Genomic DNA, 23,948 nt, shown 5'->3' on the forward strand with positions numbered 1-23,948 from the left:
CTCTGGAGGCTGAGGAAGGAGGATAGCAGGTTCAAAGCCAGCCTCAGTAAGAGTGAGATCCTGCTTCTACAAAATAGGGCTGGGGATATGGCTCAGTGGTGGAGTGCCTCTGAGTTCAATCATATATATATATATATATAACTTAGTTTTCTTTCATTTTCATAAATCATGTAGAATGCATATAAAGTACCTAACACAATGATCAACAAATAGGATCAATTTTTATGTGCCTCCAACTCCCCACTTGCTGTCCTTGGGAATTCTAAAGAACCAAAGCAGGAGTAGCAAGAGCATTTATTTGCTAACCATGGGAGATATCACAGATATAAGAGGTACAACACCCAACAGAAGTAGAAAAGCTGGAATTATAATGCTGCCTTTACAATGCCAAAAATCCAGTTTGAATTATCTTCTCATCAAAGTGAGTAAGTCTGTCCTCCTTGCTATTCCAGAACCTTTGGTGGTGATCTTAGCACACGGGATCAGGTGTTGATAACTTTATTTACTAAGCACTACTCTGCCAGGCACAGCTGACTCATTTAATCTCCAACATTGCTCATGGATAGCAAGTATGAACCTCTTCTCACTGAAGAAAACAGACCCAGGAATGGTAAGAAAAACTGTCTAAAATCACAGTAGCCAGTACTGGAGGCAGGATTCAGGTTCAGATCTCTCTGACTCCAATTGCAAACTTCTCACTGGGCATCCAGTAGTAGTCTTCCTCACAGGACTTCCTTTGTCCATCCAGTTTCTCAATGCACACTCCATTTAGCAGACAACTCCCCTTAATGTTTCCTGAGTAAGTCAAACTAGGTAAGGTCTATGCTTTCCTTATATTATTTCCCTGCTACAAACTTTCTTTCTTCTTTTCCTCTATTCACCCAAATACTACACTTCTTTCAAGCATCATTTGGCATTGCTTTTCTTCAGAAGCCTTCCTGAACTAACCAAATTCCAGAGTGGTCTCATTTTTTAAGAATCCTCTTTGACTTCTTGTTGTTTTATTAACTAGACTATAGGATCTACAAGCATCAAAAGGGTGTTTTCCTTTATGGCATTTTGTTTTGCTTTGTTTGGAATTCTCCATATAGATACATTTATTAAGTGAGTGCTAAGTAAATGATTTGGGTACAGTACAGACATAAAGATTATCCTGTGGCAGTAGTTCCAAGAAGATTCCAAATCTCTTTTGAGGCTTGTTAAATCTACAGAAAACTAGTACATCTGAATCTTTTAGGATCAGGGTTGGTGGGGTAGATGGGACTACTAGATGATTTTTAAGTGTACCCTCAGATGAAAATTTTATACTTTGTTCCAGTTCAGGACCATGTTCATCCAAATAAATGTACAAAGAAACAGCCATATAAAGAAAAGTGAGACAAAAGGTTTTGATATGAAATATTCCCCTAAGAGCCCCTGTGTTTATGCAGAACTATTCAGAGGTGCAATGATTGGATTAAGAGAGCTGCAACTTAATCGTCCATCCAAGTCTGAATGGACTGACTGGGTGTAACTGTAGGCAGCAGGTGAGGCATGGCTGGAGGAGGTGGGTCACTGGGGGCATACCCTAAGAAGGGTACATTTTCCCTGTGACCCCTTGCCCACTTCTTCTCTCTGTTCCTGATCCCACCATGAGCTGAGTAGCTTTCCTCTATGGGGCCCTTCTGTCATGATTTGCTGCCTCATCCTGAACCCAAAGCAATGCAGATGGTCATCTATGGACTAAAATCTCTGAAACTGTAAGCCCAAATACACTATTCCTCATCTAAGTTGTTCTTGTCAGATATTTTGGTCATAGCAACTGACTAAGACATAAGACAATCAAGAAAACTATTTCCTATAGGCATGATTACTCTGAGGGAAGAAGAGAGAGGAGGAGAAATGGAAGATAGGAAACAAATAAGGGAGGGAGAGAGGGAAAGAAAGATAAAAGGAAGGAAGGAAATGAAGGAAAGGGAAAAAGTATAGGAAAAGGAGGGGTCATAGTCTGCTTAGGTTGCCATAACGAATGCTATACTAGGTGGCTTTAAAAATAGAAATTTATTTTCTCACAATTTGGGCAGCTAGAAGTCCATGATCAGTTCCTGGTAAGGGCTCTCTTCCTGGCTTGAAGATGTCTGCCTTCTTATTATGCCCTCACATGGATAGGTAGGTGGAGATATTAGTAATTTTTCTCTCTTCCTCCTCTTATAGAGCCTCCAAACCTATTGTTTAGCACCCCATCCTTATGACCTTATTTAACCTTAATTATCTTCTAACAGTCCTAGGTCCAGATACAGTCTCACTGAGTATAAGAGCTTCAACATAACAATTTTGAAGGGAAATGGAGGAACTTTGATTGGGCAAGGGGGAGGGGGGTGGGGAAGAAGGGGAAGGAGGAGGCATGGGGGGAGGAAAGATGGCAGAATGAGATGGACATCAATACCCTAAGTACACATATGACTGCACATATGGTGTGACGCTACATCGTGTACAATCAGAGAAATGAAAAGTTGTGCTGCAATTATGTACAATGAATCAAAATGCATTTTGCTGTCATAGGTATCTAATTAAAATAAATTAATTAATTTTCAAAGAAGAATTTTGAAGGGACACAATTTAGTCCATAGCAAGAAGGGAAGAAAAAAGAAGAAGAGGAGAGAAAGAGAAGAGAGAAGGAAAGTAGACTCTGACTTTATGAAATTTCATAGAATGAAAAGAACAGCTCATTCTGCATCTGAGCAGTCCTGATTGACAGGACTTCTTTACACTTGTGCCAAAATCCACCCCCATAACCTTAACCTCAGGGTCCCAGTCCCTCCCTGACAAGTTTTACACAGCTAGCCTACTCAGGGATTACAAATGCAAATACCTATAAGGCCAAGGAAGATGCCTAAGTGAAGGTAACAGGGTGTTAGCAGAGTGGTTCAGGTGAATTAGAGAAGGGGAACCCTATAAAGAGGTAGTGTTGAATCAGATGCACATAATTGTTCACATGCAGTTCAAGATCACATTTGCCTTATCCTCCAATTTATCAAAATTGTGATGTCTCACAATTTTTAAGTATTGTCCATTAATTAAAAAAAAAAAGTTCTTAAACACTAGCTAGTCAGGCTTAGCTTTCACAGATTAAATATCCTCAGAACTTCAACTACCTCTTCACTTATAGTCTCAAATTTCTTCTGTCTATAACACTTCCTGGTGTCATCTAATTAACAAAAGAAAAGTAGGGCGATTACCTCACTCATTCTAGATGCTGCCTTCCAGTAATAAAATCTAAGGTTTCCAACAGATTTCACAATGGCTATATCACATTGTACACACTAGGAGAGTACTGGGGATTGAATCCAAGGCCTTGCACATGCTAGGCATATACTCTACCACTGAATATTACCCCCAGACCCTTCACTAGGTATTCTTAACACATGTTGTTGCTAAGCCACATTTTCCTCATCAAAAAGTTCTGCAATTGTGTTTTTTGGATCTAAGTATAAGGCTTTGAAGCTATTACAATTAATTATCTTATCGGCTTTTGTCATTCTAGTCTGTCAAAATCATTTTTTAATTGAGTCTGTCAACACTAGTCATTCCCAGCTGTGGGGTGGGGGTGGGGGAATGATATCCTTCAAGTCATTGATTAAAAAAATATTTGTGGAACAAGGATAGACCATGGGAGAGCCCTTTGACACACTACTAAAAAAATACAGTTTCATTAATCCACTTGAAAAAAATCAGTCAACAGACATTATTGACCTAATTGTTCTTAATTCTAGTCTATACAGTTAACAAAGATTCTATGGGACAACAGATGAAAAGCCTTGCTGAACTCTGTAATTCTACTAAATGTTTATTCTGTTTTCTCTAGCAACCTATCACATCTCATTTATTCATTCAAAACATCTCTCAAAATTTACTATATTTACTGTACTAAAGTAGGCTCTGGGAGTGCAGCAATGAACAAGATATTCAAATCCCTAATCCCATAGAATTTACATTGTGACAATGAAGACAGTCATTAAACAAGAGTTCACAATTCATTATTAAATTATAATTATTATATCAAAATACTATTGATTCGGGGCTGGGGTTGTGGCTCAGTGGTGGAATGCTTACCTACCATGTGTGAGGCACTGAGTTCAATCTTCAGCACCACATAAAAATAAATACATAAATAAAATAAAGGTATTCATCTACAACTTAAAAAAATACTATTGATTAAATTATAGAATGTCTCAAATTTCCTTCAGAATAATCAGAATATGACATACCTTTCAAATAGCCATGAGTTAATACTTGTTAACACTGTGTGAGAGACATACAAAGACTTATTTTACTATTTTTTCTAATTTTTCTCAGTTTGAAATTTTCCATTAAAAAGTTTTTATTATGATTATAGTAAGTAATGTGAAGAACTATGGGGTATTAAGAGAATACATAACAATGAGGATTTAACTTAATCTAGTGAGAGATTTCTCTAAGGAAGTGAAATTTGAGTTTAAACAATAAGTAGGAATTATCTAAATTGAAAGAGGAACACAAAGCCAGCCTTGGTGGCGCACTAGTAATCCCAGGGGCTTGGGAGGCAGAGGCAGGAGGATTGCAAGTTCAAAGCCAGCCTCAATAAAGGAGAGGCACTAAGCAACTCAGTGAGATCCTGTCTCTAAATAAAATACAAAATAGGGCTGGAGGTGTGGCTCCGTGGTTGAGTGGCCCTAAGTTGAATCCCCATTACCAAAAGAGAGAGAGAGAGAGAGAGAGAACACAAGAGAATAAAATCTTCTAGGCAGAGAACACAGAATATAAAATTAATCTGAAGTAGGAAAGAACTGATATGTTCAAGGAACTGAAAGAAACCCAGTGTAACAGCTGTACAGAAGGCAAGGAAAGTCACTTGGTTTAAAATGAAGTGGTCAAGCAGACAGATGCCATGTCAGGAAGAACATGTGAAGATTTAAAAAAAAAAAAAATTTAATCACAAGTGTTAGACCACGACGCAAGAAAAGACCACTGACTCTAATTAAAATCAAATTAAAGCAAGCTCATTATCTCGACCAGCCGGGCTGCCTTTCCCAACAAAATTGTGGGAGCCAAGGACAGCCCTGCAGGTTTCTTGCAGCCCAGCTTTATAGCCCAAAAAGTTACACAAAGGGGGGTTACAGATAACAAAACTCTGAGGAGCATAACACAAATGCTAGTTTACATTTTTGCTGGCCCCGACTTCAGAATTTATGAAGGTCGTTTGAGCCTCAGAGAGGGTCATTATCTGGCCAGAGAAGGCCAGGATTTATGAGGCGTCACTAAGGAAAGGGTTGTTATCTGGTCAGGGAAAACCAGGCATGGGTGAGTTCAAGGCACGGACAGGCATTCCAAGCAGCTTTACAACATCAACTTATGGCCAGGTTATACAGACATCCTAATATTTTTACAGAAAACAGAAATGAATCCTTCATAACGTGTGACAAGCTGGTTTCTGATCTAAAGAGAGAATTAGGCTAGGTATATCACAAGAACAATAAAAAATTCACTGAATAATTCTAGTAACCCAATCATATCACACACTGTATGTGTATATATCATAGATGATCCTAGAAATCATTCACATGTACACAAACACATATATGTCACTATGTATATTATCTTGAAACTAATTTGTATGATATATATTTATTTTTTATTGGGAGAATAAATTTTTTTAAAATGTTGATCTGGAGCTGGGCACAGTGGCACATGTATCTATAATCCAGTGACTTGGGAGGCTGAAGCAGGAAGATAGCAAATTCTCAAAGCCAGCCTCAGTAATTTAGTGAGACCTTGTTTCAAAATAAAAAATAACCTCAGCAACTTAGTGAGACCCTGACTCAAAATTAAAAAAAATAATAATAAAAGAACTGAGGATGTCACTGAATGGTAAAATGACCCTGGGTTCAATCCCAGTACCAAAAAAAAAAAAAATGTTATTCTGTAAGGGTGGGAGAGAATAGGATGATGAAAGGCAAAAGTTTATAAATGAATTTTTCAATACATCTATTATTATTTGACCTTGAAATTATGCAAATGCATTTCTTATTATAAAATAAATTTAATTTAAAAAATAATTTCTAAAAATTAAAAGCAAAATAGACTTAGCTTTGTATTGAGTATGTGGAAAAGAATGCTTTTGAGTGTTTTAAAGCATAATATGTTAACTATACATTATTAACATAATAATAAAAAAGAATTGCAAAAAAATAAAAATCTTACACTACTCTCAGTGTTAGTGTTGTTATGTCGAAACTATTATAGGTGTGTTATGATATAAAGCAAATGAATTATTATGGTGGTAGTGTGCCATTGAGAATTAGGGTTTGGGGCATGGGGAAAATATACACAAAAATACACATTAGATTAATTAAAAGCTTATGTCCTGAATTTAAACTGAAAATATCAATAGAGTCTCATGATATGTTTTGCCTTGTTTTTAAAGGGGAATATTGAAATTTTCTGGGCTTGACCCTGAAAATACTTAGAAAAAGAAAGGAAGAAAGAAAGAAAATTAAAAGAAAGGTTAAAAAAAAGAGCAAACCCTTTATCAGTGAGTATCCCTAGAACCAGATTATGTTCTCTAAATATTCTAAATATCATTTTCCACTATGAGAAGCAACATCTCCTGATAGTAATGATTGATTCTAGGTCCAGAGCAGCAAATATTCAAATGAGTTTGCAATATATTGTTCTACTAGAAATCAAGAAAACTATCAAACACTAATAGGGTCATATAAAAAGGACTCAGGAGCCAAACTAAACAGGATGATACTGGCCAGAAATATAACAATTTGAGTTTCAATAGAATGATAACATAAGGACTAAAATGCATCACATATTTAAATCTATGAATTCATGGTGATAACCAAAAAATTTTAAATAAAAATAACTCACTGGTTACCTTTACTGGGAATTAACTCACATGAGGGAACTCATTATTTTGAAACCGACAGAAAAACATAAGGGGAAAAAAATCAAGCACTTGGGGCTGGGGTTGTGGCTTAGTGGTAGACTGCTTGCCTACAGATGTGTGAGGCACTGGGTTCAATTCTCAATACCACAAGTAAATAAGTAAATAAAATAAAGATCTATCAACAACTAATAAAAATATTTTTTAAAAATCAAGCATTTATACTATATTTTCTGTATAATCTCTTAGTGTAATTTTTCTTTTTTATTAACTAATAAATTTTGTTTTCTTTGATTTAAAATCATCTTTTTTGACTTTTTTTTCCTGTAGCTAAGCTAAAAATTTCTATTTTTCCCCTAAAAAATAAACTGACATTCTTCTGATAAATTATGTTCTTTGATTTTCTTGTTAACTTGTTTCAAGGAAATCTGCATGTTCAATATGATTGTTCACAATTTGGCCCATACAAAATGGCTATTTAATTCAAATATCTGAGGAGCAAACTGAGTTGATCTTTTTAAAGAAAGTATGGTCAAATTGTTGAGTTCACTGGATAGTTGAAGAGATAACCACACATCCTGAGCTTCCCATTTTGATGAGACAGGAAGACAGCCAGTAACTGGGGACACAGGGGTACCCAACATCATTGGTCTCAAACCACTGCTTCTTTCTGTCACTGCCACAATGTAATAGGATATTCAGCTTTAATGCTCAGAGCTCCAACTTATCATTTATGGGCAGTTGTTATCAGAAGTTCACATGGAATTCCAAAATTTCCACAAGTGTTGATTTCTTTTCACAGTTAAAAATGGTTGAGTCCATCAATATTACAACCCTGTATTACTTTCTGATTTCAGAAGCAATCTACTCTCTTTGCAACCCATTCTAAGTTTTTCATTACCATCTGGAGTCCTTCAGGAGTTATTTCTTTGAAGTCACTATAAGACTGTCTTTCTGCTGATTTATGATGACCAGAGTCACCAGGGATCATCATCATTAACATCAGCAAGAACAATTTCTTTGATTCTCACATTAATACCAAATACAATCTTCATATCAACACCCTACAGTTTGGGGACAATCAGGATTTCTGTAATATTTAAAAAATATCTATGTAGCATAACTCATGTTGTCTACTTCAATTTGGTGGACAAATCCAACAAAGCAAAATTTTGCAGCAATTAGTTGTTCCTCACACCACTGTGAATCATTCTTGGCATCATCCTTGAAAAACACCTCTACTCTAGGTGGGCAAAAGTTGATGCCAGGATTTCTTTTGAAAAAACAAGTTGCTATTGGGCAAATCCATTCAATTTGAATCATTTCACCCTGGGGCACAATGAAAGCTGTCTCCCCGAATTTTTTGGTGAAAGCAATTTTGATAACTGCTTCCTCGAAAATTTAAAAATACCACTGACAATTTTATGGGAGATTGCAGCTTTTTCTTCCAGATGATTTTCTAGCTATTTCCTGCTGTAATCTGGTCCTTGGACTCTTTGACTATGTAACAAGTCCATAAACTTCTTCTTCTTCTTTTTTAACCTCAGCTGTCACCATTATCCTGTAAAGGCTGAGGAGAGTGGCTGCACTGGAAAGAGAGACTAAGAGACTGATGAATAATTTTTTAATTTTAAATACTTAGTTGTCAATGGGCCTTTATTTTATTTATTTTTATGTGGTGCTGAGAATTGAACTCAGTGCCTCACATGCTAGGCAAGTGCTTTACCACTGAGCCACAACCCCAGCCCAGATGAATAATTTTTTTTATAGATTTCTTATATCTAATAAATTAAGAGGAATTATAGAATTGGAATATCATCATTTGTAATCCCTAATGAATCAATGGATCTAGATAGTTACTATTAATCATAAATCTAGTCTATGAGACATTCTACATGATAAATAATCTACATTCTTCAAAAAATAAATTGTAGGAAAAGGTGGTGAGGGAGGCAGGGGGTCAGGTCCTATAGATTAAAAGAGAACAAAGAGACATGTTAATCATTTGTAATGTATGGGTCCTATTTAGATTCTTTTTTTTTTTTTTTAAAGAGAGAGTGAGAGAGGAGAGAGAGAGATAGAGAGAGAGAATTTTTAATATTTATTTTTTAGTTCTAGGCGGACACAACATCTTTGTTGGTATGTGGTGCTGAGGATCGAACCCGGGCCGCACGCATGCCAGGCGAGCGCACTACCGCCTGAGCCACATCCCAGCCCCTCCTATTTAGATTCTAACTGAATTTATTTTTTTTTTTATTTTTTTTTTAAAGTTATGTAACCACGAGGAAAACTTAACCACTAGCTGGATATTTGATGATATATTTTTAAAGTGTATTATTGGCATGCTGGCTACATATTTTTAAAATGTCTTTCAGAAAAATATTTACATATGAAATTATATAATATCTGGGGCTTGCTTCACAATAAATGAAGGGTAAAGAGAGGAGGTAAAAGTAAATCAGAATAGTTTTGAGATGATAGAATCATGGGGGTTTATTATACTATTTTCTCTTGCTTTTATATGTATTTAAAAATTTCCATAATGAAGAGGTTTTTTAAAAGTCCTTTAGCCTTTTTTCCTGGAGAATGGATTTGAGGACAAAAAGATTTCCTCTAGGCTCTGGATTCTATCCCCAGTATTGTGTGTGTGTGTGTGTGTGTGTGTGTGTGTGAGAGAGAGAGAGAGAGAGACTAGCTAGAAGAGAGAGAGAGAGAGAGAGAGAGAGAGAGAGAGAGAGAGAGAGACTAGCTAGAAGACTATTATGTATGATATTGCAGAAAAGAGGAAATTCATAATAGTTGATTTTTCCCAGAGCTGAGGCAATATATGAGCTTTCTAATTGAAACTGCCAAATGCCAGAGGATGATTATTTTAGACTTCTAGACACAAACTCATCACAGTGAAATATTATAAGATCAAGGAAAAAAGGAGAAAAGGGAAAATATTTTGCCCACAAAAGAGCAAGAATCAGACTGTAGTCAAACTTCTCATTAGCAATCTTGATGTTTGAAGACAGTAGAATTCTCAGAGAAAACTCAAAGTCTAGAATTATATATCCAATAAAAGTATCATTCAGCCATACAAGGGAAAATGAGAACTATTTTCACATGTTCAAGAATTGAGAAAGCTAAAAACATCAGATTTTTAAGAATGAATGAATTTGGGGCTGGGGTTGTGGCTCAGCGGTAGAGCGCTGGCCTCGCATGTGTGGGGCTCTGGGGTCGATCCTCAGCACCACATAAAAATAAATAAATAAAGTGAAGGTATTGTGTTCAATTACAACTAAAAAATAAATGTTTTTTAAAAAAATGAATGAATTTAAGAGATTTAACTAAAAATAAAAATATAGAGATAGATATACAAACCAATGGTGAACAAGAAACCATGTAGATCTTTTTAAAAAAACAACATATATTGGTGATTTAGACTATTTTTTTCCAATTACAATTTAGAACTAAAAATCCCCAGGTGAATTCAATATTAGAGTAGAAGAGTGAGAAACATGAGGTAAAGCTTGCCTACACTACTATCTTGGTAAGGGGTGAATATAAATAATTATTAACCCTGGATTTTTTTTTAAAAAGGTATATATGTTATAGTTTTAAGTGTAACCATATAAGAATACAAATAGAATGTTCAACCTTTAAGTTATTAAAAGAAAAAAAAAACTGAACAAAGAAAACATATCAGCCCAATAAGAGATAGCAAGCAGAAAAAAAAAGAGAGAAATAAGGACTGGGGGTGTGTCTCCATGTTAAAGCACTTGCCTGGCACAGGTGAGTCCTGGGTTCATTACCCATCCCCCCCCACACACACAAAAGACAGGTAAATGACTTTTGACTATAGTTCATCAAATCTCATTGTTCATTTTTTTAGTTAATTTTTTAACAGTTTAATCTCCAGTCTTCCTCCCCTTTCTGGAGAACAGTGGGTAGAGCTAACAGCTGATCCAGACTCATCTTGAGTCCACCTTGGGATTCCATGCTAAGTCACCTTATTAACATAAATGGTTGAATGCAAAATATGAATAAAAAGACCATGTGAGTTATTTAAAATTATAAAATAGCAGACATCCTGGTCCTAAGGATGATGGTTACTGTAAAATTTTTTGTAGATTTCTATTAAGGAAAAAAAAAATTTTTTTCCACCAAATGCAGTGGTACATGTCTTTTAATCCTAGGAACTCCAGAGACTGAAGCAAGAGGATCACAAGTTCAAGGCCAGTCTCAGCAACTTAGTGAGATGCTCTATGAAAATAAAATCAAAAGGGGTCTAGGAATGTAGTTTAGTGTTAAAGTTTAAATCCCCAGTACCATCAAAAAACAAACAAACAAACAAAAGAAACTTTCCCCTTGTAACTAGTTTATTGAGATATTATTATAAATAGATGAACTACTTTATTGAGATATTATTATAAATAGATAAATAAATGGTGAAGTAGTGTTGAGAGCCACAGTTTAGTCGGAATGACACCTGGCATTTTGCCAGAGGGAATGGTTGAAAGGTGACCCTGCTCAATAATAGGGTGGCTCTGGGATTAGGGCAGATCCTGCTGGGAATGGGGTGGCTCCAGGATTAGGGCGGATTCTGCTGCCTCAGGCACCAGCTACTTTGGAGTTCCCGTTGAGTTCTCCCGGGGTTCCTGGAGAATTGGTGTGCGAGCCGGAGCCTGGTGGAGGGAGTGTATTCCCAGAAAGTGTGTAGAGTGCCGGTGAGAGTTCAGGAATAAAGAGTTGCTGTTTGAACCTACAAGGCTGTGTGGCGGCTCGGTTATTTGTGCCCAGCCAGACTGCGGCAAAGTAGAATATGTGAAATGTAATATTACATTCTTGTACCTATTCATAAAATAAGATTCATATCTACAATAAATATGTAACAAAATAAGCTCTAGAAAAAGTAAACTGAAAATAACAAGATATGGGGCTGAGGTTCTAGCTCAGTGATAAAGTGCTCGCCTAGCATGTGTGAAGCACTGGGTTTGATCCTCAGCACCACATAAAAATAAATAAATAAAATAAAGGCATTGTGTTCATCTACAACTAAAACTATATTTTAAAAAAGAAAATAAGGTAAGAAACACTGGGGAATAGAATCACAAGTTGGTCTGACTACTACTTTTACTTCTTTTGGATACAGTTCAATCTATATTCTACTTCAGGTTCTTTCTTAGTTAAAGTCAATCTTTTAAATGAATTGGTATTATAGTTCATATTCACTAGGTGAATGAAATGCACTACTAGGTACCAAAGACAAGGATTTTTTTCTTTTTGCTGTACTGGGGATTAAATTCAGGGGTACTCTACAACTGAGCTACACCTCCGTCCCACATCCCATCCCCCCTCCTTTTTTTTTTTTTTTTTCCTTTGAGGCAGGTTCTCTTTTTGCTAAAGTGGCCTCAAACTTTTAACACTAGTTCAGCCTCCTGAGTCACTGGGATTACAGGCATGCACCACCATGCCCAGTCAAAAGATATTTTAATCCATTATATCAAGACAGGTCTAACCAACAACTCTGTATTAAATAAAGAAGCATACCATCACAGAACATTTAAATTCCAGGTCTGGGGGCTGGAGATGTGGCTCAAGTGGTAGCTCGCTCGCCTGGCATGTGTGTGGCCCGGGTTCGATCCTCAGCACCACATACAAACAAAGATGTTGTGTCTGCTGAAAACTAAAAATAAATAAATATTTAAAAAAACAAATTCCAGGTCTGTTTCTCCTACTATTACTTTCATACTCCTATATATCATCATGTTAACTGATAAAGAAGAGACTGGCAATAAGTAAAAAGGAGGGGCTGGGATTGTGGCTCAGTGGTAGAGCTCTCGCCTAGCACGCGTCAAGCACTGGTTTGATCCTCGGCACCAAATAAAAATAAAATAAAGGTTATTATGTCCACCTTTAACTAAAAAAAACAGATGTTTTTTTTATTTTTAAAAAAAGAAGTAAAAAGGAGAATGTAAAATCCCCATTAAAACTTACCTTAACATCCTTGATCAAGAGACAATGGTGGCTTTGGGCTGGAACAGTTCCAGTGTTGATGGAAAGAAGTAATTTATTGGATATGTTCTAGAAGTAATACTGAAAGAACATTGTCTTGGGCTGGGGATGTGGCTCAAGTGGTAACATGCTCTCCTGGCATGCGCAGGGCGCTGGGTTCAATCCTCAGCACCACATAAAAATAAAATAAAGATGTTGTGTCCACCGAAAATTAAAAAATAGATATTAAAAAATTCTCTCTCTAAAAAAAAACATTGTCTATCATCAAACCACTAGCACAGAGACATAGATATTCTTAATATGTCAAAACATGTTGATTTCCTAATACTCAAGAAATCAAGGCTTATGACAGGTAGTTCAATAGAAGGAATGTAATATGGAGAAGTAGTTAAAAATGGTTGAAACCATTGAGCAACATCAGGAAGCTGCTAGCATTCTGGGACAGGTGGGATCAAAACAGGAAGCAACTACCTAAACCAAAATCAGTTAGTGAAATGAGTATGAACTATAATACCAATTCACTTAAAAGATCGACTTCAGTTAAAAGAAACTGAAGTAGAATATGTGAAATGTAATATCACATATGTGCATATGTGACAAATTTACATATATTTAGTAATTAAAACAATATATTTATTATTTTATAATTCCATGGGTGAGAAATTGGGTACAGATTAGGGTCATAAGAATGCAGACAAGGTGTTTGACCAAGGCTTCTGTCTCATCTGAGATTTGACTAGGGAAGGATCTGTTTGCTATCTTATAAAAATGTGTGGGGCTGTGGTTGTGGCTCAGCGGTAGAGCACTTGCCTCTCATATGTGAGACCTTGGGTTCGATCCTCAGCACCACATAAAAATAAATAAACAAATTAAAGATATTGTGCCCATGTATAACTAAAAAAAATATTTTTTAAAAAATGTGTAAATATACACATACACATATATATACAGCTGTGTGTGTATATATACACACATAAATACATTTATGTATATGCACATAAATACATATATGTATATGCACATATACACATATATTATTTTTTCAAGGAGAGACATTTGGCAAAACTGAAATGAAGACTGCGAGTATGATGGTAGTAATGCAAAATTCTATTTCACAATTTTCATGGGGCTTTTCCATAAAAAAGTGAGTAGTAGATTATACCTGTTTATAGGAAATACCTGCTAATTACTTACAGGTGATAAGTTTGCATTTTCATGCAAATTTTAGAATCAGTTTGATTTGTACTAAAATGTCATGTGAGTTTGATTATGTTGCATTGAATCCATAAATCAATTTAGAGAACTGAAATCTTTACAATATTGAATATTCTAATGTATAAACTGAATTTACTTAGATCTTTAACATCTCTCAATGTTTTCTAGTTTTTAGTACAGAAGTCTTGTATATATTTCATTGCATCTATATCAAAGCATATGACATTTTTAATGCTATTATAAATGGTAGTTGCTCTTTTCATTTTATATTTGATGCTGGTATATAAAAATACAACTGATTGGGGGTATTTTTTGGTGGGGGGAAGGTTACCTGGGATTGAAATCAGGGGCACTCCATCTCTGAGCCACATCCCCAGCCCTATTTTGAATTTTATTTAAAGACAGGATCTCGCTGAGTTACTTAGGGACTTACTAAGTTGCTGAGGTTGGCTTTGAACTCAAGATCTTCTGGCCTTAGCCTCCCAAACTGCTGGGATTATAGGAATGCACATATAATCTGCCATATCTGCCATAATCTGTCCTAGATATAGTGACCTTGCTGAATTCACCTACTAATTCTAACAATTTATAGATTTTGTATTTTCTATATACGCAACTTGTCCTTAGCAAATAATGAGGTTTATTTCTTCCTTTCCAACACTAAGTCTGTCTTTTCTTGTCTCACTACTCTGGCTATGACTTCCATAATAATGTTGACTATAAATTATTGTAAAACAGTAAACATCCTGGTCCTCAGTATGTTTACTGTAGAATTTTTTAAATAGACTTCTATTAAAAGAGATTCTCCTCTTATAACCAGTTTATTGGCTTATTATGGATAAATTTTATTAAATGCTATTTTTGCATTTATTGAAATGAGCTTTTTTAAAAATCTCTTAATATAGTGAATTACGTTGCTTGGTTAAACTGTCCTTGCATTCTTGAAACCCCTTTGTCATATTCTTTATTTTATTTTTTATTTTTTTAGTTGTAGATGTACACAATATCTTTATTTTTTCTTTATTTATTTATTTATTTAATTATTTATATGCGGTGCTCAGGATGAAACCCAGGGCCTTATGCATGCAAGGCAACCAACCATTCTACCACTGAGCTACAACCCCAGCCCTCATATTCTTTTTTTTTTTTTTAATGTTTTTAGTTGTAGTTGGACACAATATCTTTATTTATTTTTATGTGGTGCTGAGAATCGAACCCAGTGCCTCACACATGTGAGGCACTACAAAAATGTTAATGTCAGCCGGGCATGGTGGTACACACTTGTAATCCTAGTGTCCAGGAGGCTGAGGCAGGAGGATCACAGTTCAAAGCCAATCTCAGCAAAAATCAAGGTGCTGAGCAACTCAGTGAGACTCTGTCTCTAAATAAAATACAAAACAGGTCTGGGGATGTGGTTCAATGGTCAAGTGCCCCTGAGTTCAATCCCCCGGTACTCCCCAAAAATGTTAATGTTAACTTGCTAATATTACACTTATGACGTTTGAATCTATATTCATAAGAGGATTGGTCTGGAAAAAAATTTAAATATCCAATGCATATTTTGGTATCAAAGCTGACAGCTTTGTGAAAAAAGTTGGGGGATGTTTCCTCTTTGTCTAGTTTCTGGAAGAGTTTAGGTACAGTGGTGTTATTAGTATTTTGGAAAATTCAGTGAGGATGTCATTGATGCCTGGGATTTGGGGCCAACTTTTAAATAAAAAGATTTTGTTTGTTTGTTTGTAGTAGCCTGAATAGAGCCCAGTAGATGCTTTATCATACTGAGTTACATCCCCAGCCCTTTTTAGTTTTGAGACAGGATCTTGATAAATTGTCAAGGCTTGCCTCAAACTTGTCATACTCCTGCCTCACCCTCCCTAGTTGCTGGGATTACAAGCATATACAACTGTGCCTGACTAGATGTGATAACATTCTAAAATTTAAATATGCTTAATATACCTTACTAAAGTATTCAATTTGGTAGCTTTAGTATATTAAGATGTTCTACAATCATCACCACTAATTTGAAAACATTTAAATCGGTTGTATGTGGTAGCACACGCCTGTAATCCCAGCTACTCAGGAGTTGAGCAGGAGTTCAAGCCCAGTCAGGGCAACATAGTGACACTCTGTTTTAAAATTAAAAATGGATATGGATGTAAGGCTCAGTGATAGAGCACCCATAGGTTCAATGCAGTTGGGTGTATGTGGGAAAGCATTTAAGTCATCCCTCCAAAAGAACTTCATATCCAAATGCATTAGTCATTCACCATTCACCTTTTCCCCACCTGTTCCTTAGTCCCTGCGAGCCACCATCTTTTGGTCTTACAGATTTAAGTAATTATGGATACTTCATGTAAATTTAATAATGCAATGTCTTTTTGTGTTGCTTCTTCCAACTGGAATGTTTTGAAGATTGATTCATGTAGTATGTGACAATATTTCTTTTGATTGCAAAATATTATTCCATTTTTTTGTATTCTCCACATTTTATTTATCCATATCAGTTGGTGAGTATTTAGGTTGTTTGGTTTGGGGCTACTATGAATAATGCTTTGATGAATATTCACGTAGAAGAGTTTTGAGTATAGGCTTCCAATTCTCTTGGGTAAGAATGTAATCGCTGGGTGCTATGGTTTGAGAAATATATTCCACCCCCCTCCAACACACACAAAGGTTCACATGCTGAAAGCTTGGTCCCCAATGTGGCAGTGTGGAGACTGGTGGGACCTTTAAGAAGTGAGGACTAGTGGAGGATAATTGGGTCATTGAAAGAGATTAATGTACTTTTATGGGGTGATGGTTAGTTTCCACAAGGGCAAATTGTTCTAAAAGAGTAAGCCTAACCTGAATATCTCTAGCTTCTTGTTTTATCATGTGAACTCTTCTTCATGTACTACCACCATTTGTGATGTCATCTGCCATGAAGCCCTCACTAGATGCCAAAGAGATGGGACCAACTAATCTTGGACTTTCAGCCCCCAAAACTATGTACTAAATAAACCTCTTTTTCAAAGTACCCAGCTTCAGGAGGCATCACAATATCAGGCCTTATACTACAGAGCTAGAGTAACAAAACAGCATGGTACTGGCACAAAAACAGACACGAAGACCAATAAAACAGAATAGAAAACAGACACATACCCACGTAAATACAGTTATCTCATATCAGACAAAGGTGCATACGTTACAGAAAAAATACATACATTAGAGAAAACATACATTAGAGAACATACATTAGAGAAAAGATAGCCTCTCCAACAAATGGTGCTGGGAAAACTGGAAACCCATATGTTAACAAAATGAAATTAGACCCCTCTCACCCTGCACAAAACTCAACTCAAAGTGGATCAAGAACCTAGGCATTAGACCAGAGACTGTGCTTACTAGAAGAAAAAGTAGGCCCAACTCTCCATCGTGTCAGCTTAGGAACCGAATTCCTGAACAAGGCTCCTACAGCACAACAAGTAAAATAAAAAATCAATAAATGTGGGCTGGGGTTGTGGCTCAGCAGTAGATCATTGTCTAGTGTGTGTGAGGCATTGGGTTCGATCCTCAGCACCACATAAAAGCAAATAAATAAAAGTATTACATCCATCTATAACTAAAATATTTTATTAAAAAGATGAATAAATGGATTGTATCAAACTAAAACGCTTCTTTACATCAAAGGAAACAAGAACATGAACAGAGAGGCTACAGAATGAAAGGAAATCTTTTTTTTTTTTTTAATATTTATTTATTTATTTTTAGTTCTCGGCAGACACAACATCTTTGTATGTGGTGCTGAGGATCGAACCTGGGCCGCACACATGCCAGGCGAGTGCACTACCGCTTGAGCCACATCCCCAGCCCCGAAAGGAAATCTTGACCACCTGCAACCTCAGATCATTAATCTCCAGGATATATAAAGAACTTAAAAAAAGTTAACACCAAAAAAAAAAAAAAAACAAATAACCCAATCAATAAATGAGCAAAGGAACTGAAAAGGCACTTCACAGAAGAAGTATGAATGGTCAAAAAATATACAAAAAAATGTTCAACATTGCTAGCAATTAGAGGACTGTAAATTAAAACTACACTGAGATTCTATGTCACTCCAGTCAGAATGGCAATTATCAAGAATACATGCAACAATAAATGTTGGCAAGGATGTGGGGGGAAAGTTTCACTCATAAAAATGGTGGTGGGACTGCAAATTGGTGCAACTACTATGGAAAGCAGTATGGAAATTCCTTAGAAAACTTGGAATGGAAATATCATTTGACCCAGTTATCCCACTCCTTGGTTTATACCCAAAGGACTTAAAATTAGCACACTACAGTGACACAGCCACATCAATGTTTAGAGCAGCTCAATTCACAGTCAAGCTATGGAACCAACCTAGGTGCCCTTCTGTAGATGAATGGATAAAGAAAATGTGGTATATACATGCAATGGAATATTACTCAGCCATAAAGAATGAAATTATAGCATTTTCCAATAAATAGATGGAGCTGGAGACTATCATGCCAAGCAAAATAAGCCAGTCCCCCAAAAACAAAGGCCAAATTTTCTCTCTGATATGTGGATGCTAACCCACAACAAGGGAGGGTGAGGAGGGGAAGAACAGAAATTCATTGGATTAGACAAAGGAGAATGAAGGGAAAGAAAGGGAATTGGGAATAGGAAAGATAGTAGAATGAATCAGACATAACTTTCCTATGTTCATATATGAATACATGACCAGTATAACTCCACATCACGTACAATCACAAGAACAGGATCCTAGTTAGAATAAGTTATACTCCATGTATATAAAATATGTAAAAATATATTCTACTGTCATGTATATTTAAAAAGAACCAATTAAAAAAAATAAAGTATCTAGCTTCAACCATTTTATCATAGAAACAGAAAACAGACTAAGAAACTACACCATATGGTAACTGTATAACTTTTTGAGGAATGGTCAGTGTTTTTTCCAAAGTGACTGCACCATTTTACATGTATGAGGGTTTCTATTTTCCTACATCCTCATAAAAAAAACTATCATTGTCTTCCTTTTCAATTATAGCCATTCTCGTGATTATGAAATAGTAACGTAATGTGGTTTTCATTTGCATCTCCCTATTAACTTATGATATCATTAATATTTATTGTCCATTTTTTGAGAAATAATTATTCAAATATCTTGCCCATTTTTTAACTATTTATCTTTTTATTATTGATATGGAATTCTTTATATATTATATATACTATACCAGATATGATTTGCAAATATGTTTTTCCACTCTCAGGATTATCTTTTGTTTTTTCTTTTCTTTTTCTTTGAATATTTAGTTGTTGTTTGCAGTTCTGGGGGACCAAACCCAACCAGGGTTATCAAGCAAGCTAGGCAAGTTCTTTATAACTGAGATATACCTCCAACTTTCACTATCTTGAGAGTGATATTTGAAGGACAAATTTTTAAAACTTTGATGAAATCTATGTATTTTTCTTTGGTTATTTTTGCATGGTACATCCTAAGAAACTGTTGCTTCTTCCAAGGTCACAAAGACTTACATGTATTCTAAAAAGTTTTATTGTTATAGTTTACATGTAATTCTTTAATCTATTTTGTTAATTTTTATATACAGTGCCAAGTATGAGTTTCAACTTCATTCTTTTGTCTGTAATTACCCAGTTGTCCCAGCACTGTTTTTTAGAAAGATTATCTCCCCATTTATCATCCTTACACCTTGTTAAAATTATTCCCAATATAGAACTATTCAGATTTTCCTTCCTTAAGTGTAGTTTTGCAGGTATTTGACCATTTCATGTAAATTTTTTAATATATCAGCATGAAGTTATTGACTAGCTGGGAATGGTGGTACAAGACTATAATTCCAGCTATTCAGGAAGCTGAGACAAGAGGATTGCAAATTCAAGGTCAACCTGGACAACTTAGTTGAGACCTTCACAAAATAAAAGAAAAATGGCTAGGGATGTAGCTCAGTGGTAGAGTACCCCTGGGCGTTCAATCCCATATGCATAGGAAAGAAGAGGGAGACCAGGTGAGGGAGAGAGACACAATGTGCTCTTATGTGAAACAGTGGCTGATGTCTCCCTTTTCATTCTTTTTTTTTTTTTTAATTTTTTTTTTTAAGAGAGAGTGAGAGAGGGGAGAGAGAGAGAGAGAGAGAGAGAGAGAGAGAGAATTTTTAATATTTATTTATTTTTTTTTAGTTCTCGGCGGACACAACATCTTTGTTGGTATGTGGTGCTGAGGATCGAACCCGGGCCGCACGCATGCCAGGCGAGCGCAGCTACCGCTTGAGCCACATCCCCAGCCCTCTCCCTTTTCATTCTGATTTTTATTTGTTCCTTTACATTTGCTAGTGCGTTAATCCCTTTACGCTCACTTTATATTCTATCAAATTTAGATATTCACTTTTTCTTTCCTCCTTTTGTTTAATTTGAATTGTTTAATTGAATTTACTGGGATAAATGCTCATCTTGACTAGCATTTATTCTTTTCTGATAAAGTTCCCTCTAAAAATAGTTTTAGTTACATTCCATAGATTTTGATGTCTTACTTTTATAATTAAAATATTTCCTGGTTTTCATTGTTATTTCTTCCTTAACCCAAGATAACTTTGGATCTAAAGTGATAGGATTTTCTAACAATTTCCCCCCAACTTAACCCATTTAGTCCCAAATATCCAATTCTGCAAATATTTCATCAAAATTTACACAAGTGCATTATAATAGGTAAGAAATCATAATCTATAGTATATGTGTATTTACTATATTACAAGTATATATTATAAAGTTTTTATAGATGTTCCACATCTAGGATGATGGAACAAAATGGATTAATTATGGTCACAGAATATGTTTTGTATGTTTATAATCCTCTGAATCTCGTTTAGATTTGCTTTATGGCATAGCATTATTGCCAATTACTGTAATGTTCCATAAGTACATGAAAAAAAATGCTATCCATTCTTTGAGCATTTAAGTCTATATGTATTTAGTTCAAATTTAGCTTTATTTTCTATATTCCCCACAAACTTTTTTTTTTTTTTTTTTTTGGTGGTGGTGGTGGTACTGGTTATTTAACTCAGGAACACTCTACATCCCTAGTACTTTTTATTTTTTAAGTATTTTTTAAATTGTAGATGGACACAATATCTTTATTTTTTTTTTTATGTGGTGCCAAGGATCAAACCCAGTGCCTCACACATGCGAGGCAAGCACTCAACCACTGAGCTATAACCCAACCCCCAGTACTTTTTATTTTGATAGTTTCACTAAGTTGTCTTGCTGATGGTTGCCACAAATTTGTGATCCTCCTATCTCAGCCTCCTGAGTTACTGGGATTAGCCACCACACCTGGCTCCTGCCAACTTTTTTGATCAATGAACATGCAATCTTCCTTTATTATTGCAAATTTCTCTACTTTTCTTTGAAGTTCTTTGATAGATTTAAAAGCTACATATTCAATTGTTTAAATCTAAAACTTTGCCCCACTTGGTAGCACACACCTGTAATCCCAGCATCTTGGCAGGTTGAGGTAGGAGGATCAAAAGTTCAAGAGTAGCTTGGGCAACTTGGTGAGCCCCCGTTTCAAAAATAATAATAAAAAAAATAATTAAATGGCTAGAATGTAGCTCAGTGGTAGAGCTCCACTGGGTTCAATCCTCAGTACAGGAAAAAGAAAAAGAAATTTGTTAAATCTTCCTGGTGAATTAGCCCTTTTATCATTATCAACTGTCCCTTTTTACAATCAGTAAGTCTTCCGCCTAAAATGCTGATACTAATATAGCCATCATATTTTACAAACCTCTACTTTTTACCTTTCTGTATTTTTGCCTTTTGTGCATCTTTTATCTATATAATTGGGTTGTATTATCTGACATCTGTCTTTTATTGGAGGATTTAACATTCTTAGATTTAATGCAATTTCTTATACATTTGAATTAAATTTACTACCTCACCAATTGTATTTCCTATATGCCATTTTTTTTTTGCTTTCTCTTTCTTGCCTTATGTCTAATTCATTAACTCTATTTTTGTCAAAGTATTCTTAAAAATATTCTAGTGTGGTCACCCTAAATATAAGACATAACTTTGAATATTCAAATCTAACACAAAAGTACAATTTCACCTTTCGCATAAGCAACTTAAAAACACTTTTACTCTACTTATGCCCCTCCCAAAGTACATGCTGTTGTTTTTATTTAGTCTCTGGTTTTTAAAACACTCAAAGGCATTCCTTTTTTTTCAAAATCATTACTCATCTTTCTTCCATTTCTAAACTACCAGCTGATAATCATTTTTCTCTGACTTCTTTTGTGTAAGATTAGGGAAGAATTCTTATTTTTTAATATTTTTTTTTTGAGAGAGAGAGAGAGAGAATATTTATTATTTTTTTTTTTTTTTTTAGTTTTCGGCAGACACAACATCTTTGTGTGTATGTGGTGCTGAGGATCGAACCCGGGCCGCACGCATGCCAGGCGAGCGCACTACCACTTGAGCCACATCCCCAGCCCAAGAATTCTTATTTGTGTGTGAAACTTCCTGTATTTTACCCAATGTACCCTATTTTTAAGGGCAGTTTTATTTTTTTATAGAGCTCTAGGTTTCCAATTAGCCTATCACTTTGAAGAATGCTATTGTATTATCTTCTGTTTCTGTTTCTATTGATAAATCAGTTGTCATATTTTCGGTCCTTTGAAGGTTCTTATTTTAGATCTTTGATTCTTTTTTCTTTCATTGCTTCTTTTTAAAAAGTTTCCAACAGTATTAGTAATACTTACATACATATTATTGCATTAAATATTTTGCTTGAGGTTTGTGGGACCTCTGAAATCCATAGCTTGATGATTTTCTAAATTTCAGAAAATTGCTAAGCATTAACTACAAATATTCTTTACTTCTGGGACTCAAGTTGCTTAATGTTAACCCATTCTGTTATATTTTAGTTTTCTGGTTCTTTTTTATCCCTTTGTCTCTGTAGGCATTACTGTCATTTTTTTTCTTCTGACAAAATCTAGTTCAATATTTCTTTTCAGCTGTAATTCAGCTATTGTTAAATTCATTCACTGAATTCTTAACTATGTCATTTTTTATAGAATTTCCATTTTTCAATTCCCAGTTCTCTACTGAAATTTTTAGTTTTTTTTCTTTCTCCTTAAGCACGTAAAATTTTTATTTTAAGTCCAAGAATGTCTGGGACAAATTTTTTAAAAGAAAGAAAAAAAAAAGAATGAGAATTTCATGTGGTTACTTGCTAAATCCAGACTTTGGGCAGACTTTAACCTATTAGTCACAAGCAGTGCTGGACCAATGGATGCAGATAAGATTTAAGAATGGACAAGCAAAAAACATAAGTCTCTGAAACAGATTCACTTCCAACAGGAAAAAGGTAGATTAGGTCCATTTTTTGTTTCCCAATGCCTACTGTCATATGTCGGGTAAGATCACTTGTTTGTGTTAAATTCTGTTTAGAGGTTATCATGAAGGTAACTTAAATGTCTTTTTAGACCCACATAAGCAAAAACCTATAGCTACAAATTCTCAGGGAAAACTAAAAAACTTTTTTCCCCTCATTCTGCCAGAACCTAGGCCACGTCAAGTTTTCTCATAGACTGCCTTTATAATAGAACTAATTTTTCCAACCTCTTCTTTCACTGAGGAGAGTAGCGCTTTGAGGAGCTAAGTAAGATGAGGTTTCAGGGCTTTAAATACCATGCTATTAAGATACATGATGGGAATCAGACACAGTGTTCCACACCTATAATCCTAGCAACTCAGAGGCGGAAACAGGAAGATCAGAACTTAGTGAGGCCCTCAACAACTC

At 35.3% G+C, this 23,948-nt stretch overlaps 1 protein-coding gene across 6 annotated transcripts in view; it reads right to left on the bottom strand.

Annotated features, from left to right (window-relative positions):
* The window catches only part of Rmi1 (RecQ mediated genome instability 1), a 198,274-nt gene that overhangs the window by 148,862 nt on the left and 25,464 nt on the right, over window positions 1–23,948 (bottom strand). The window contains exons 1-2 of one of the 6 annotated variants that reach the window (XR_013343433.1): window positions 21,631–21,718; window positions 12,468–12,581 (exon numbers count right to left, since the gene is read on the bottom strand). The exons of 3 other annotated variants lie outside the window; for them this stretch is intronic. The gene's annotated coding sequence lies outside the window, so the exon portion shown is untranslated. Of the gene's footprint in view, window positions 1–12,445; window positions 12,582–21,630; window positions 21,719–23,948 lie in introns of those variants that run through there. 2 more of the 6 variants (XR_013343434.1, XR_013343431.1) reach the window with 2 other exon arrangements.

The sequence above is a fragment of the Urocitellus parryii genome, chromosome 4 (genome assembly GCF_045843805.1).
Source record: "Urocitellus parryii isolate mUroPar1 chromosome 4, mUroPar1.hap1, whole genome shotgun sequence".
Classification (NCBI taxonomy): domain Eukaryota; kingdom Metazoa; phylum Chordata; class Mammalia; order Rodentia; family Sciuridae; genus Urocitellus; species Urocitellus parryii.